Source organism: Eriocheir sinensis, chromosome 13 (genome assembly GCF_024679095.1).
Source record: "Eriocheir sinensis breed Jianghai 21 chromosome 13, ASM2467909v1, whole genome shotgun sequence".
NCBI classification, from domain to species: domain Eukaryota; kingdom Metazoa; phylum Arthropoda; class Malacostraca; order Decapoda; family Varunidae; genus Eriocheir; species Eriocheir sinensis.
The window spans coordinates 8,943,743-8,960,806 of record NC_066521.1 but is presented as its reverse complement, the minus strand read 5'-3'; the positions used below and the strand labels follow the sequence as shown (position 1 = coordinate 8,960,806).

Here is a 17,064-nt window from a genome sequence, read left to right as displayed (position 1 = left end):
TCGTGTCAACAGGAACACGACACACCTGCGAACAGTATCTGGGGCGAGAGAGAGAGAGAGAGAGAGAGAGAGAGAGAGAGAGAGAGAGAGAGAGAGTGAAAATAAAAATATTCCACAGAGCTTGTCCATTAAAAAAAAAAAAATCACAAAACTAAGGACTTGAATCTCTCTGTATATAATTATAATAGAAAAAAAAACATGAATCAAAGACAAGCATCAATAGGAAATACGAGAGAGAGAGAGAGAGAGAGAGAGAGAGAGAGAGAGAGAGAGATGAGGACAGTGAGGAAAATTAGAAAAGGACGCAGAGAACTTGAGGGTAAAAGGAATAGAGAGAGAGAGAGAGAGAGAGAGAGAGAGAGAGAGAGAGAGGTTATCTTTCGCTTCGATTTTTCTGCTCTGAATTGCATCCACTCTCGCGTACTGTCTCTTGGAGTGGAAATGATTTACGTCATAATTGTAAAGAGAAATATTAATGAAGTCCAAGTACTTTTATGAATTATCCAACTGCCGCGTAAATGAGATTCTGCTGTTTTCTCTCAATTTTGAACGCGCGTGTACTTCCAACTATATATTTTTTTATTATTTTACATTCATGGTTTTTTGTTTGCTGTTACGTTTTATACCATTTTGTTTCCTATATTTTTTTTGTATTCTCATCCGTGAACGGTTGTATACTTCCAGATTTCTCATTTTTTCTTTATTTGCATTCATGTTTATCTGCTATTACGCTCTATTCCATTATGTTTCCTCTATTTTTTTCTCATTTTTGAACGCTCGTATACCTACCTATCTCAATTCTTTTTTATTTCACATTTTAGCTTTTATATATTTGCTATAACGTTTTTATCATTTCTTTTCCTCCATTTTTTTCTCATTTTTGAACGCTCGTATATATATATTTTTTTATTTCACATTTTAGATTTTTATATACCGGTATTTGCTAGTATGTATTTATCATTTCCTTTCCTCCATTTTATTTTTTCTCATTTTTGAACACTCATATATCAGCAATTTCTTGTTTTTTTATTTTATTTTATTTTACATTCATGCTTTTTTTTTATTTACTATTACGTTTTAGACCATTTAGTTTCCTCTGTTTTGTTTTTTTCTCATTCTTGAACGCTTGTATATATACTTGCTATCTTTTATTACTATTTTACATTCATGCTTATTATCTGCTATTACAGTTGTACCTTTTTGTTTCATTTATTATATTATTTTTTTTATATATTTTTTTTGTATACGCTCGTACCCTTTCCGTTTTTTTTATGTTCGTGCTACCAAAGGTCTTATAAATGGCTCCTCCTTCCTTTATTATGATTTTTTGGTACCATTCATCATTTGCTACTGAGAATATTACGACTTCTTGCTCCCTTTATTATCTTCTTCCTCTTTCGTAATTACTGTGTCCGTTCCTGCAATCTATTTCTCTTCCTTATTATATTCTCTAACCTGTTATTCACTTTTTTCCTTGTTATTTACGTTCGCAAAACCCTTTATCTACTTCCATTCTTCGTCTTTTTCCTATTAACACCTGCCTATTACGAGAGAGAGAGAGAGAGAGAGAGAGAGAGAGAGAGCGGTTACGGTATCTATTGTATAAGCTCTTGCAAAATAAGGACATAATGGTAGCGCTCGGAAAGAGGACACAGAACTTTATCAATAAACTCCATAAGTGATAGGAACGAGGCTCAATCAGAGAGAGAGAGAGAGAGAGAGAGAGAGAGAGAGAGAGAGAGATTGATTCTGTACCGCATCGCACGCAATAGGAGAGTGTAATTCCCCATCCCGTTAGACAGAGGATCAGAACCCGACACTGATTCATAGATGGGATGGGAAGCGTAACATGACATCCTCCTCCTCCTCCTCCTCCTCCGTTGCAGCCGATCATTCTTGGGGCGGAAAACGGGGAAATCATCAAGCTATTTGGACCGGGGTTGTCATTTCGTGGTTGTTTTTCACCATCACCACCGCCCTGGGCCGTTCGTATATGTGTTGATGGGGGAGGTGCTGGTGTGTGTGTGCGTGTGTGTGTGTGTTAAGAAACTATATAATCTCGTGTTTCTCTTTGCAATAACGATGAAATGACAAATACTGCGTGACTTTGGGTTTATTGTGAATGAAAGTAGGCGAAAAAGAAAGGTGTGAAAAATGCGTAACGATGAAATGACAAATACTGCGTGAATTTGAGTTTATTGTGAATGAAAGTACACGGAAAGAAAAAAAAGAATAAAAAAAAGTAATATTGCATGATTTTTTATTACTGGAATGCGGTGATTTTTAAAGCTGCTTCTATACAGAGGGTGCCACTATACATTAAATTTGCTAAAGATACTCGCAACAGAGGAAGAAAATAAATAGATAACGATGATGATTGAGAAAAGTAGAAGAAAAAAATAAATGTTGAAGAAGAAAACAAGAAGAAGAAGCAGAAGAAGAAGAAGAGGAAGAAGATCAAGAACAAGAAGAAACGGAGGAAGATGGAAGAGGCAACATGAACTAGAAGATGAAGATGAAGTAGAAGAAAAAAATATATAGATGTTGAAGAAGAAAACAGGAACAAAAAGCAGCAGAAGAGGAAGAAGATCAAGAACAAGAAACAGAGGGAGAAGGAAGAAGCAACATGAACTAGATAGAAGGGGAAGTAGGGTACAGTGCTGCCATCTATCGGGAACCAACGCAAATATTCCCCCGTTGACTTACCTATCCGCTTAATCTGTTAGCCTGCGCACCCTGATAATACAGAGAATGCCGCAGATTCACGAGGGAGAGATTTATTTCCCCTTTTACGACTGGTGTGAATGGAATACATGAATAAATCCGCTTTCTCACCGAATATTTGTTATAAAAAAAACCTGAATTTGATCATGCATGTCGAGGAATTTGATGGTCTTTGTCCGGATACGAGAGAGAGAGAGAGAGAGAGTGTGTGTGTGTGTGTGTGTCATGTACGCTATCAGTCACGGTAACAGAAAGATGTGAATGACCTCAATATACAAAATGGAACATGCAAAGGTTTGATATCATTCCCCGTTATAGAAATAGAAAAAATGACTAGACCACACAATTCGGATAGGTAGAGAGAGAGAGAGAGAGAGAGAGAGAGAGAGAGAGAGAGAGAGAGGGGCAAAAGGACTAAAACCTGTATAGTTGCCTCGAGGTTAGAAAGATTGGAAGAATAAAGTCAATAAACCAATAAACTCCACATCGATTGCCATAAGAAAAACAGTTACTACATCAGAGAGAGAGAGAGAGAGAGAGAGAGAGAGAGAGAAATAAATAAATATGCTAATAATAACTCGTAGCAAGGGAAGAAAATAAAGATAACTATAGTGGAAATTAAGAAAAAAAGAAGAAAATAGAGAAAAGAATAAGAGAAATCGATGAAATACGTGAAGAAGAAGAGGAGGAGCAAGAACAAGACCAATTACAGGAAGAACAAGAAGAAACAAAGGGAGAAGGAAACTATTACCGTTAGAAGGCAGACGAGCCCCCATGCGTGATACTACACTGTGCGGAAACCAGCAAGAATTCAATAGCCTTTCCCCTTCAGAGAGAGAGAGAGAGAGAGAGAGAGAGAGAGAATTTTGTTTGATTAATTTATTACACCCATGAGAGAGAGAGAGAGAGAGAAATTTTGTTTTGATTAATTTATTACACCCATGAGAGAGAGAGAGAGAGAGAGAGAGAGAGAGAGAGAGAGAGAGAGAGAGAGAGAGAGAGAGAGAGAAAGGCGAGTAGTACCCATTGAGTCCGTTTGACCACCATCACCACCACCACCACCACCACCTCCGCCACCACCACCATTATCATCACCACCATCCAGACGACCTTGATTCTGAACTGCTGCTCTTGTCACCACCTCCACCACCAGGCCATTGTTGTTACCGTTGTTTTGTTGATGGTGTTGGTAGTGGTGGTGGTGGTGTTTCTGATTATTTACTTCACCTCTTTTTACTACTACTACTACTACTACTACTACTACTACTACTACTACTACTACTACGTGCCTTCATCTATTAGAGTTGCGTTGTGAGCGGTATATTCTCTCATATCCTTTCACAAAGCAATTCATTGGCCCCACCCCGCCAATGACTGTGGCCGACAACCATCTTTGTTTAGTATTACAAACCTTACTAAACATATTATTTTTAAGCTAACAGAGCTTGTGGTTGATATGACTATCAACCACCGTCGCCTCAAAGTCCAGGTCGGCAATGCGGGTGGTTTTGGGTGCAGGTGACCTGGTTCCTCTCAGGCAGACCAAGGCTGACCTCAGGAGGGAGAAGGACAGCCTGCATCTCATCCTGGCGACCACACTGCTTCTTGGCTGCTGTTTCTTATCCGCCAGTGTTTCGGCGAGTCTTGCGTAGAAGCTCTGCGCCCTTGGTCCCATCCCTCCTGACGTCGTGAATACTACCGGGCTGAAGGATCCCTGGTCCACATTCTGTATTCTTTCTTCATATGCTCTGTTCTTCTCTTGTTCGTTTCTTCTGTGGGCTGCATCAAGGGTCAGGTCTCTGTGGCAATGGGCTATGGGATCAAAGATCCTTATGTCAAAATATGCCCTTGTCCACGAGTCCAAAACCCTCTGGCGCTAACATCCACTCGTGCTTCGTTCGAAACAGCGGTGCGTCTGGCGAGGTGTTCGCCTTGCAGAGGGAGCAGCATGGGTTCCACAGTCACGTCGTGACAGACTTCTTTCAGCATTTGAGCTGTTACGTCTCTCACTTCATCATGTCTCATGCAGACGAAACCTCCTCTCTTGCTTGTCATGGCATGGTTTTGGTTGAAGGGTGAGCCACAGTTACACATGTTTGGGAGCCCATCCACTGGCCAGCCATACCTGAGGGCAAGGGCATCAGTGAATTCTTTTCTGTTTAAGTTGAAGCCTTTTGCCCTGATAGGTAGTGTGGTTAGCCAGTTTGAAGCGCCCACTTCCTGTGCAATATCTGTCCTCCTTGTGTCTTCTGGGAGTTCTCTCATTAGGTCACTCAGAGTCTCTCTGTTTTTCCTCTCTGTTGATTGAGATTTCATTCCTTAGTGACCTAATATCTTGAGGGTTGTCTTCTCCCCTTTCATTTTGATTGGTAATATATCCGGTCAAGGAGGCTGTGATTCGGAGTGAATTCTCGAATTCAGACTCTGCCAGATTTTGCGGGTTGGTGATGCCGAGCCCACCCATTCTTGGCGGCAACTCCAGCAACCTCCGCTCCTGATCACCGGGACATCTCCCATTTGCTATCGCCGGCACGAAGGTGTTTCTGATAGCATCTTCCAGAGGTTTTAGTAACGGAGCAACATCAGGAACTGTCCTCATGAGGTAGTTCCATTTATGCTTGACACCGTACGTAAATGCTGCGTAGGCTGCCTGCGTTTCCGTTTTGGCGATCTCGCTCAGGCCCTGCAGTTCGGACTCCCAGCGCTTTACAGCTGTTTACACATATTCGGTTCTGTATTCAGCTGTTCCAATGACTGCCCCGACGTGTCTTTCACCAGTCACTGACAGTTTCAAGTTACTGCCCTGGAAAGCGGTTTTGGCCCGATCGTATGTCTGGTTTTACAATCACCTACTACTACTACTACTACTACTACTACTACCACCACTACTACTACTACTACTACTACTACTACGTCTGTCACATAATGCACCACCCGTTACCAATACCATACTCTTACTACTACTACTACTACCACTACCACTACTACTACTACTACTACTACTGCTACTACTGCTTCTGCTACCTCTGCCACATTTGCAGCGCCTCTTACTTGCATTAGCAACACGTCACCATGAATGGAAACCCGCGAGATACGACCAGAAAATGCATTAACGTCCAGCAAGGGAGAGAGAGAGAGAGAGAGAGAGAGAGAGAGAGAGAGAGAGAGAGTAAAGAAAAAAAAGAAAAATAATAAAATTGAAATGAATGAAAATAAAAAAAGTGCAGTTAAAAAGATAAATAATAAATGGAAAGTTATCACAAAAAAAAAATACAGGCTTGAAAATGAAGAAAATTCTCTCTCTCTCTCTCTCTCTCTCTCTCTCTCTCTCTCTCTCTTCCTGTCCTCCGCCTTTTTACCCTCTTCTTATCTCCCTTTCCTCTCTGCACCATCCCATCCTCCCTTAACCCTTCCCTCCTTATCTCCCCTTCTTCCTTTCTGTGTCCTTGCCCCCCCCCCCCTTCTCTCTCTCTCTCTCTCTCTCTCTCTCTCTCTCTCTCTCTCTCTCTCTCTCTCTCTCTCTCTCTCTCCGTTCTCGTTCTCTTTCTGTTTGCCTCTCCTCCTCCGTATTTCTTTCCAACTGCCTCCCCTCCTCCTCCTCTTCCTCCTCTTCCTTCTCCTCGTTTATCTTTCTCTCTGCCTCTCTCTCCTCCTCCTCCTCCTCGGCTTTATTCTCCTTGTTCTTCTTTTTCTTTATAGTTTTCTTCTTTCACAGAATTCCTAATATTGTTCGGTTGGTTAGATCCCCTTCTGCCTCTCACTTTATATCCTCCTCCTCCTCCTCCTCCTCCTCTCCGTTTTCGTTTTCATCGTCCTCCTCTTCCTTTCTCCGTATTCCTATTGTTTTATGAATTTGTTCCTCATATAAATACTAATATGATGCAAATGGTTATATTATTTTCTTCATCGTCATAATTTTCCTCCTCCTCCTCCTCCTCCTCCTCCTCCTCCAAATTTTCCTATTCCCCTCCTCGTTTTCGTCCTTGTTTTCTTCCTTCTCGTTCATCTTTTTATTTAATTTTTGTTCATTTAATTTTATATGCATGCACTAATAAGATCTAACTGGTTACGAGAGAGAGAGAGAGAGAGAGAGAGAGAGAGAGAGAGAGAGAGAGAGAGAGAGATTAATGAGCAGCAACATAAGTTTTACAAAATTTTAGCTTCAACGGTGGTTATAAAAATATCTCTTGCTTCCGTTGGGCGGAGATAAAAGGAAAGCTTGAAAAATGTCGTGCCTAGTGTGTGTTTGAATCAACGACACAAACTCGTCGCTTTCGTTCGTCGTTGCGGCTAATTAATGTAAATGAGGAGTTGGAAAATCTCTCTTGTTTTAGTTGACTGACGATGAAACGATTTGAAAGTTTGAAGATTAAAAATGCTTACTGTGTAGATACATTGGAATCACAAATACTCGTCTTCCGTTTTTTCGCGTGGCTCATGAATAGAAATGACGAGTAGTTCATGTAAAATCCATGAGTAATGTATATATGCCATTTTTCCGTTAGTTGTTGGTATGAAAGTTTGAAAAAAGATCGAAAATGTACTAAATATTAAGTTACGGTACATGAGAAGTGTATCGTGCTACTTATGAACAAAATGAATAAAAAAGTTGAGTTAAAAAAAAAACTCCATTAGGAAAAGTGAGGCAACGTCGTGTGAAGAAGGAAAACATTGCAAAAACCTTCAGGGAAAACAAATAGTTGAAAATGTTGCAAGAGGAAAAAATGAATAAAAAAATTATAAATAAATAAACAATATTATTATAAGCAAATAATGCAACATTTTATAAAGGAAAAGGGATCAGCGTGCTACATCGTGATATTATGAAAGTAAGGAAAGGTTGTTCGGGAAAAAGTAAACATTGCATAAGAACGAATGCAACAAAAAAATAGTGAAGAAAAAATATGAACATTGTAAGTCCTAATGGAGGAAAAAATAAAGGTTTGTAAAGAAGGAAATACTGCAATAATAAATAAAGCGTTGCACAAGGAAAAAAAAGACATTGCCTAACGAAGAAGCAAACATCGTTAAGAAAGAAGACAACATCGCACAAGAAACATAAACCTCGCGCAAGGGACAAAAATCATAGCATATAAGAAGACAACATCGTAGAAGAAGAAGACAACATCATATAAGAAGACAACATTGTATATAAAAAAGAAAACATCGTATAAGAAGAAGACAACATATAAGAAGACAACATAGTACAAGAAGACAACATAGTATAAGAAGACAACATAGTAAAAGAAGACAACATAGTATAAGAAGACAACATAGTACAAGAAGACAACATAGTACAAGAAGACAACATAGTACAAGAAGACAACATAGTACAAGAAGACAGCATAGTATAAGAAGACGACATAGTACAAGAAGACAACATAGTACAAGAAGACAACATAGTACAAGAAGACAACATAGTACAAGAAGACAACATTGTATAAGAAGACAACATAGTATAAGAAGACAACATAGTACAAGAAGACAACATAGTACAAGAAGACAACATCGTATAAGAAGACAACATAGTATAAGAAGACAACATAGTATAAGAAGACAACATAGTACAAGAAGACAACACAGTACAATAAGACAACATAGTACAAGAAGACAACATAGTACAAGAAGACAACATAGTACAAGAAGACAACATGGTACAAGAAGACAATACCATACAAGAAGACAACATAGTACAAGAAGACAACATAGTACAAGAAGACGACATAGTACAAGAAGACAACATAGTACAAGAAGACAACACAGTACGAGAAGACAACATCATATAAGAAGACAACATAGAAGACACCGCATAAGAAAGAAGACAACATCGTAGAAGAAACGTAAACCCCGCGCAAGGAACAAGAATCATCGCTTAAGGAAAACGGAGGAAAGAATACAAAGACCACGAAAGTTTTCCTCATCACACTCTGCCACTTCTGGACGTAACATGACCCCGCGGAAAGGACAGAGCCGTAACATGAGGAAGAGACAGAGTAAGAGGAGAATAATAAGAGATAAAGGAGGATGAGAATAGTAAGAGTAAGAGATAAAGAAGATGAGAATAGTAAGAGTAAGAAAGAGTAAGAGATAAAGAAAGATAAGAATAGTAAGAGTAAGTAACAGGAAGAGTAGGAGAGTAATATTGAGCCTTACTGCACATTCCCCGATCGATTCCGAATGTATTACTATATTAACCCGACTCTTCGAATACGTTAATATGTAAATCAAACAAAGAAAAGTTTAATAGTCTGCCCCTTAGCGTATTTCCCAGCCCTTTTTTTGTGTGTTCCTGTTTTTCTTCTTCAGTATTGTTTTCTTTTCTTTTTTTCTCCTAGTTTTCTTTATCACCATTCGTATTAACTCGTAAATAATGGAAAAAACGAGAAAAGAACACGTCAAAAACGCAAAACTGTAAATTGAGCCTTTGTATATATTCCAGTTATACCTTTTTTTTTTTTTTTGGTGTGAATTTTTAAACGTTTATCATATTAGTCAGTAAATATAACGAAATGGAACAAGAGACAGCAAACGCGTAAATCTGTAAATGAAAAAAAAAAAAAAGCAATATTCTCGGAGCATATATCAAGTCCTTCCTTTGCGTTCCTCTCGTGAATTCAGATTATTTTTTCATATGAAGTTGGATATATAAGGATACGGAAAGAAAAACATTGTAAACACGTAGAAATAGAGAAAATAAGAAAACAACGATATATCGAGTTTAATTTTGGCACATTTTCCAGCCCTTGTGCTTCTTTTGTGAATTCAAATTTTTTTCTTCATATTAATTTGGATATATAAGGATACGGAAAGAAAAACATTGTAAACACGTAGAAATAGATAAAATAAGAAAATAACGATATATTGAGCTTAATTTTGGCACATTTTCCAGCCCTTGTGTTTCTTTTGTGAATTCAAATTTTTTTCTTCATATTAATTTGGATATATAAGGATACGGAAAGAAAAACATTGTAAACACGTAGAAATAGATAAAATAAGAAAAATAAACCATATATTGAGTCTAATTTTAGCACATTTTCCAGCCCTTGTGTTTCTTTTGTGAATTCAGATTTTTTTTTCATATTAACTTGGATATATAAGGATACGGAAAGAAAGACATTGTAAACACGTAAAAACAGAAAGAATAAGAAAACAACGATATATTCCGTCTAATTTTGGCACATTTTCCAGCCCTTGTGTTTCTTTTGTGAATTCAGATTTTTTTTTTTCATATTAACTTGGATATATAGGGATACAAAAAAAAAAGACATTGTAAACACGTAAAAACAGAAAGAATAAGAAAAAGAAACGATATATTGAGTCTAATTTTAGCATAGTTTCCATTCCATTGTGTTTCTTTTGTGAATCCTGATTTTTTTTCTTCATATTAACTTGGATTTATAAGGATACGGAAAGACATTGTAAACACGTAGAAAGAGATAAAATAAGAAAAAGAAACGATATTTTGAGTATTTTTAGCATAGTTTCCATTCCATTGTGTTTCTTTTGTGAATTCTGATTTTTTTCTTCATATTAACTTGGATTTATAAGGATACGGAAAGAAAGACATTGTAAACACGTAGAAATAGATAAAATAAGAAAAAGAAACGATATTTTGAGTATTTTTAGCATAGTTTCCATTCCTTTGTGTTTCTTTAGTGAATTCTTAATCTTTCATCATATTTACCTGAAGACTTATAACAAACAACGGAGAAAAGAAACTACAGAGAAAAACAAAAATATATATGATTAGGAAACTGTATTATTTTGACTCTTAGCATATATTTCAGTCTTTCCTTCTTCATTTTGAGAATCCTTAACATTTTATCATTTTAGACCCGTAAAATAAGAGAAAAAAAAATGAAAACACAAAAAATATGAACAAAGTAAAGAAAACTAATATTCTGCCTCAGCGTATTTCTCAAGCCCTCCGTTGCTGTGTTTGGTGAATCCTGAATCTATTATTTCGTCAGTCTTTAAATAATACACAAAAAAAGAGAGTAGCTTATCTTAACGTACTGGCTGAAGTAAAAATGTAAATAAGGAAAAGTGAATAATTATGCTTCCTCACATTTTCCGAGCCTTCCTTTTGTATTTCGTTCATAATTTTCGACCTAAAATTTATATCAGCCTGTGAATATGGGGGAAAATATGTGAAATTTCTCATCCCAAACCTTTAAACTTCAGCGAATCGTAAATATGGTATTGGAAACTGTCTTATTCAGGCTCTAAACACACTTATCACTTGTTTCGTCTTTCCTTCGCATATTCTTCTTGTTTTCTTCTTCAACGTTTTCTTTTTTTCCTTTTTCTTCTTCTTTTCTTAATCAGCATCTTCGTTACCGGGTTATTTTCTTTAATTCTCTTTTCTTCTTTTCTTAATCACCATCATCGTTACCCGCTTATTTTTTTTCATTCTCTTTTCTTATACTTTTCTTTATCACCATCATCGGTACCCGCTTATTTTCTTTCATTTTCTTTTCTTCGTCTTTTCTTAATCACCATCTTCGTTATCTGTTTATTTTCTTATATTCTCTTTTCCTTTTCTTTATCACCATCTTCGTTACCCGTTTATTTTCTTTCATCCTCTTTTCTTTTCCTTTTCTTAATCACCATCTTCGTTACTCGTTTATTTTCTTTAATTTTCTTTTCTTCGTCTTTTCTTAATCACCATCTTCGTTACCCGTTTATTTTCTTTCATTCTCTTTTCTTTTCCTTTTCTTAATCACCATCTTCGTTACTCGTTTATTTTCTTTCATTTTCTTTTCTTCGTCTTTTCTTAATCACCATCTTCGTTACCCGTTTATTTTCTTTCATTCTCTTTTCTTGTACTTTTCTTTATCATAATCATCGTTACCCGTTTTTTTTCTTTCATTTTCTTTTCTTCGTCTTTTCTTTATCACCATCTTCTTTACTCGTTTATTTTCTTTCATTCTCTTTTCTTATGCTTTTCTTTATCACCATCTTCGTTACTGTTTTTTTCTTTCATTCTCTTTTCTCCTACTTTTCTTTATCACCATCATCGTTACCGGTTTATTTTCTTATATTCTCTTTTCTTTTCTCTATCACCATCACCGTTACTTGTTTATTTTCTTCCTCTGCTACGACTGCTTCATCGCCTATCATCAACTTCATCAACTATACAAACCAAATATATAATACAAAACCGTAACTGCAAGCAAAATATAGTATAGGAAAATGCATTAATCCCCCTCTTAGCACATTTTTCCGAGCCCTTCTTTTCCTCTCACAACAAACTGCATCCTCGGCGCGAAAAATATATTCTATTGGATTTCCTTCGCAGGCAAAACACAGTAGAGCTTTTCATGCATTTATTATTTATAGACGCGCAGAAGCCCTTTTTTTTGCAACACATATTAATACTTTCATCGTTCCCTTAACTTTCTTTTACATGTAGTATATATTTGGTCGTGTTCATAAAATATAATAAAAAAAAGTAATAATAAGGATAATAACACATCGAAGAAATATTATCATAGTATGGAATGGGAATGAAAGGAAATTTAAAAGCTGAAATATATAGCAGAATGTGGAGCGGTATTTCAATTTCTATCCTTATCTATCTATCTATTTATCTATCTATCTCTCTATCTATTGCTCAAACAGTTGGAAATGAAAGGAAATATGAATAAGGTGAAATATACAACAGAACTTTAGGTGGTTATTTGTCTATCTATCTATCTATCTATCTATCTATCTTTCTATCTACATATCTCTCTCGAAGCGATAGAAATAAAAAGAAAGAACGGTGAAAACGAAGCCTCAGATAACTTAAAAGCGATTCCGTTCCAACTTCATAACAACGCCGCTGTTACGAATATTCTGAGAGAAGAGTGTAGTGAGCTGTCCAACCCCCCACCCCCTTCTCTCTCTCTCTCTCTCTCTCTCTCTCTCTCTCTCTCTCTCTCTCTCTCTCTCTCTCTCTCTCTCTCTCTCTCTCTCTCTCTCTCTCTCTCTCTCTCTCTCTCTTTGCCGATAATGGAGAAAGTTCATACATTAGAAGGAAAACTTGTCAGGTGCTAAAGCACATGATATACGAGAGAGAGAGAGAGAGAGAGAGGGGGCAGGTAAAAGGATGTACCTGTTGTGTTTATTACCTGCCCGTTTGGCCTTATACGGTTACCTGGTCACCTTCCCTACCATACCTACCACCTCAAGGACGTACACACACACACACACACACACACACACACACACACACACACATATACACACATGGAAAATATGCACGATCTTTTCTACTTCCTTAATGTCTTATGTCACACACACACACACACACACACACACACACACACACACACACACACACACACACACACACACACACACACACACCCACACGCGCGCGCGCTCGAAATAATATATGCATGATTTTTCCTACTTCCTTATTGCCTATGGTACACACACACACACACACACACACACACACACGCGCGCGGCGAAATTATATACGAATGATTTTTCCTACTTCCTTATTGCCTATGGTACACACACACACACACACAAACACATTAAAAAAAATCATACTTCCTCGTTCAAAATTTCTCACTTATCTTAGCTGGTAAATTCAAACACACACTCACACACACATACACACAGACCCCCCCCCCCCACTCACACCCACACCCACACCCACACCCACACCCACACACACACACACACCCCGGCTGTAATCTTTCACCTTATCTTCCGTTCCATTCATTTAGTTTTCAATGGAATAAAAAGTAAAAAAAGTGGCTCGGGGATAAGACCTGCACTAAAAAATAGGAAACTGATTATATAATGGTGAATAAACCTGAACGTGGGCCTAAAAGATACATATATAAAAAAAAGAAAAAACGGATAACCACTCAGAGGCGTTCGGATAATTTGGCTTAGCGCGATTTCTAAATATAAAAAACCACAAAAATACTTGAAATTTGTCTCCCAGCTTATTTTTTTCTGATATATATATTTTTTGTGGGTGAAGATTATGGCCTGTAGTTTTTTGTACACATTCTCTCTCTCTCTCTCTCTCTCTCTCTCTCTCTCTCTCTCTCTCTCTCTCTCTCTCTCTCTCTCTCTCTCTCTCTCTCTCTCTCTCTCTCTCTCTCTCTCTGTGTGTGTGTTGAGCCACTTTTTTTACATATTTTTCCTCTTATAATTTTCGAGTCTCGTAAAGGATGGCCGTGAAGCTTAGAGAAAATATGTATAAAGAAAGGAAAATAGTGAGCTGTGAAGGTCTGTTTGTGAAGGCGCTTAGTTGTGTTGATATTATGATATGTATCTTTACTTTTGTGGGGTTGTTTATGTGCTTTGTTTATTTTAGCTTTCATTTAAGAGTGTGGTTATTTTTTTCCTTCTCTCAATCGTTCCTTCCTTCTTTCTTTCTCTACAATTCTTTCATTTTTCTGTAATTTTTTTTCTTTCTTTATCTTCCATTAATTTTTCTTCCTATCTTCCTTTCTTTCTATTGCTTCTCTTTTTCGTTCGCTCTTTCTCTCCCTTTTTCTCTCATTATCTCGTTCCTCCTTTCTCTATCTTTCCATCTTTCTTTAATTTTCTCTTTTTTATCTCATTCTTTTTTTTCCTTCGTTCTTTCATTCTTCTATTGCTTTCTCTTCTTTGTTCGTTCTTTCTTTCCCCTTTTCGCTCATCATGTAGTTCTTCCTTTCTCTGTCTTTCCATCTTTCTACCTCTTGTTCGTTTCTTTATTCTACCTCTAACTCTTTTTAGGAGCAGTGAGTAGCGGGCTTTTTTTCACGTTTGTTACCTTTTTTTATGCCCTTGAACTGACTCCTCTGATGTAAAAAGAAGAAAAAAAAAAAAAAACCCTGCATACGTATATAAGCATTCACTACTACTACTACTACTACCACTACAACAACTACTACTACTACTACTACTACTACTACTACTACTACTACTACTACTACTACTACTACTACTACTACTACTGCTTCGAAACTACACTATACAGAGATTAAGGGAGACCAAAATATACGGTGAGGACAGACTATTACTAAAACAATTACTCGGCGTGTAACTCTCTCTCTCTCTCTCTCTCTCTCTCTCTCTCTCTCTCTCTCTCTCTCTCTCTCTCTCTCTCTCTCTCTCTCTCTCTCTCTCTCTCTCTCTCTCTCTCTCTCTCGTTCTTGTTAATGAGAGCGTGAAGAAGCTAGTTTATTGACATCTGTGGGAAGAGAGAGAGAGAGGTGGGGGGGCCTATCATTATCTTGACAATACAAACTAAAGAGCACAATGCATTCCTTACCACCATTACCATATTCACCACCACCACCACTACAATATCACCACCATCACCATCACTACCACCACCACCATCACCACCATCATCACCACTATTACCATCATCACCATCACCACTATTACCACCACCATCACCACCATCATCACCACCACCACCACCACCACCACCCTCACTACCAACACCACCACCACCACCATCACCATCATCACCACCACCACCACCATCACCACCACCACCACCACCACCACTACCAACACCACCACCACCACCACCACCATCATCACCACCACCACCACCACCATCACCACCACCACCACCACCACCACCACCACCACCACCACCACCATCATCACCACCACCACCACCACCACCACCACCACCACCACCATCACCACCACCACCACCACCACCACCATCACCACCACCACCACCACCACCACCACCATCACCAACACCACCATCACCACCACCACCACCATCACCACCACCACCACCACCACCACAACCACCACCACCACCACCACCACCACCACCACCACCACCACCACCACCACCACCACCACCATCACTACCAACACCACCACCATCACCACCACCACCACCACCATCACTACCACCACCATCACCACCATTACCATCATCACCATCACCACCACCACCACCACCACCACCATTATCACCACCACCATCACCACCATTACCATCATCAACATCACCACTATCACCACCACCACCACCACCATCACCACCACCATCACTACCAACACCATCACCATTACCACCATCACCACTATCACCACCACCACCTTCACCACCACCATCACCACCATTGCCATCATCACCATCACCACTGTCACCACCACCATCACTACCAACATCACCACCACCACCACCACCACTACTAACCATCTGTAATCGTGTTTAATCGTCCCCTTATTCCTATTTGTCTGTCTGTTCCACCCCCCCCCTCTCTCTCTCTCTCTTTCTCCGGTATACCACTCTTTGACCTTCCCTTCCCTCTCCCTCCCTCCCTCCCTTTCTTCCCTTTTTCTCTCCTCTTCCCTAATTTTCTATGACCTTTTCACCTCCCTCCCTCCCCCTCTCCCTCCTCCTCCTCCTCCTCCTCCTCCTTCCTCCCTCCCTCCCTCCCTCCCTCCTCCTCCTCCTCCTCCTTCCTCTTTGTAGCACTTTGTTCCCTCTCTTCCCTCTTCTTTAACTCCCTCCCTCCCATTATCTCCTTCCCTCTTCTCCTCCTCCTCCTCTGTCTATTTTCATCGTTCCTGTCCTGTAACTCCACTCCCTCTCCCTCTCTCTCTCTCTCTCTCTCTCTCTCTCTCTCTCTCTCTCTCTCTCTCTCTCTCACCACCCCCCCCCCACTCTGCTGATTCTAATACGGGCTCGTTATACTTTCGCAATACACACACACACACACACACACACACACACACACACACACACACACACACACACACTAAGATAATCTCCTGTGTGTGTGTGTGTGTGTGTGTGAGGAACGGAAGAGAAGATAAAGGGAGAAAGAAAGAAAAAGAGGAAAAAGAAATACGGAGGGATAAAAAAAATTTGGAACTGACAAGCGCAGAGGGACGATAACAGAGAGAGAGAGAGAGAGAGAGAGAGAGAGAGAGAGAGAGATTGCAAAGACGACCAAAGGAAAACGTGAAATGATGAACAAATAGGAGAGAGAGAGAGAGAGAGAGAGAGCGAGAGAGAGAGAATCATAAAATAGACTTGTGGTAGTTGTGGATGCTTTTACAGTTGACAATATAAAGAGAAATAAATGAGAATGTCTATATTATTCTCTCTCTCTCTCTCTCTCTCTCTCTCTCTCTCTCTCTCTCTCTCTCTCTCTCTCTTAAACACACACACACACACACACACACACACACACACACACACACACACACACACACACACACACACACACACACCAAAAAATATATATAAAAGTTACAAAGAAACTCGTACAGAAGCAACACTCACCATACACAAGTAAACGTCATACATTCCCTACAAAGACATTTATTCAGGTCTATTCACCACCACCTTACACT

General features: G+C 38.9%; 1 protein-coding gene across 4 annotated transcripts in view; it reads left to right on the top strand.

Moving 5' to 3' along the window:
• LOC126997941 (uncharacterized) overlaps positions 1-17,064 on the top strand; it is a 59,307-nt gene that overhangs the window by 1,711 nt on the left and 40,532 nt on the right. The gene's annotated exons all lie outside the window — the stretch shown is intronic.